This window comes from Octopus bimaculoides, chromosome 10 (genome assembly GCF_001194135.2).
Source record: "Octopus bimaculoides isolate UCB-OBI-ISO-001 chromosome 10, ASM119413v2, whole genome shotgun sequence".
Classification (NCBI taxonomy): domain Eukaryota; kingdom Metazoa; phylum Mollusca; class Cephalopoda; order Octopoda; family Octopodidae; genus Octopus; species Octopus bimaculoides.
The window spans coordinates 86,721,303-86,723,339 of record NC_068990.1 but is presented as its reverse complement, the minus strand read 5'-3'; the positions used below and the strand labels follow the sequence as shown (position 1 = coordinate 86,723,339).

At 32.6% G+C, this 2,037-nt stretch overlaps 1 protein-coding gene across 1 annotated transcript in view; it reads left to right on the top strand.

The window, feature by feature from the left end:
* LOC106869938 (sodium- and chloride-dependent glycine transporter 1) overlaps window positions 1–2,037 on the top strand; it is an 89,950-nt gene that overhangs the window by 80,299 nt on the left and 7,614 nt on the right. The window lies entirely within an intron of this gene.

Below are 2,037 nucleotides of genomic sequence, written 5' to 3'. Positions count from 1 at the left end.
TATATATATGTATGTATATATGCATGTATATATATACATATATATATATACATATGTATATCATATAAATATATGTGTGTATATATATACATATATACATGTATATTATATATATATATATATATACATACATACATACACACACACACACACACATATATATATATATGTATGTATATGTGTGTATATGTATGTTATTCAGATAAATACGTATATTGATAGAAATGTCACCCAAGGGCGAATGAACTTATCCAAATTCATGAACTTGCAATTAAATGAATGATTTCACTTTCAGAGGGTCGCTTCTCTACAATGACTTCTGGATTTATGTTAGACAAATAGTTACTTCCCTATAATAATGCATATCGAATTTGTGAAAGTTTCTTTTGTATTTAATTCAGTGCCTAGTAGTGTGTGTGTGTGTGTGTATATATATTTGTGTGTGTGTGTGTGTGTGTGTGTGGGTGTGTGTGTGTGTGTGTGTGTGTGTGTGTGTGTGTGTGTGTGTGTGTGTGTGTGTGTGTGTGTGTGTACCAAATGATAAGAAAGCAAAGAAATTTCTTTAACACATTTCTAATGATTCGGTAGAATTATTTCTACGCCAACTCTGTAACGCCAGTTTACGAAAAAACTGGGGGTGAAAATTTACGTGATGTTTGTGGTTTTAGACATTAGGCCGGCACTTTAGCAGACTTGCATCAAAAATGTGCTGTGTGTGTGTGTGTGTGTGTGTTGTTTAATCCCAATAAAACGCCTCAGGAACATCACGGGGAAGTGATACTTCGAAACCATCCCCATTATATTTACCAATAATACTGGTTTGTAACTTAATAACAAGACTACAAATTTAGACAGAGAGGTAGGGGAGGATTTCATCAAACCGACACAGGTTGATAGAACTTTTGAAGGGTTGAAAGGATCTCAACTTAATGTAAACTCATTACATAAACAAACGTAATTACTATGCACGGCATTTTGTCCGACGCTCTATAGATTTTGCTACTCTCTTCGTTGCTCAAACAAAACTGTTAAAAGAAAATGTTTCAAAATTTAATTATTTTAGTTATGTTGTGAATTAAGTAGTGTAATAGAATAGCGAATGATATTTAGCTAAATCCTTTGAGCTTTCGAGTTCAAATCCAGCCAAGATCAAATTTGATTTTCAGAGTCGATAAAGTAAACTACCATTCAAGTCAATCTCTCACGATAGATCTATTCTGTTCGACTGTGTTCTTTGCTAAAATTGCTTATCCTTGTGTTATCAATGATAGAAACCATTATTGTTTGCTGCCAGTAATATTATGATAAATCACTTGCCACATGTAATCGAATATAGCGACACACGTCATTTAACATTGAGATAGATCGGTTGTCACACGTAATCGAATGTGGGGTCCTTCGTAATCTAACACTGTAGTAGGTCATTTATCAAATGTACTCGAACATATTGATAAATCGATTGTCACACATAATCAAATATAATTCTGCCTAAAAAGAACGTTCATTGGTGATTCATTTTCAATTAAAAGGTAACTGCAAAAACCAGTTACTAATTATTCATTACCTCTTCTTTTTATGTCGAAGTTGTTGAATTCGCTTTCAGCTACTTAACTCTTTAATTGTCATTGGAATAATGTCTCACATTAATTTAATTATTCACTGTTTCTTTTACTCTGGTCCAACAAATATATATTTCCGTTGGAATGTTTTGCGCTTTGAGCAGCAAGCCTCTTTGTGCTCAGATTTTGCCAATGAAGTATCCCCTATTTGTCGAAGCACATCGATCCCATAGTATTGCACATTAACTTGTATCCCTACTACATTTTTTTTTAATTCTACGGTATCTCAGAATGTTGTTTTATTTTTGATATTCTGATATGCGACACACAGACATGGCCATGAGATTAAGATTTTCGCTTTGCAACCATGTGGTTTCGTACTCAGGTCCACTCCACGATATATTGGCTACGTATCTTTTGTTATACATATATATATTTGTATATATATAAAATATATATATATATATATATATATATA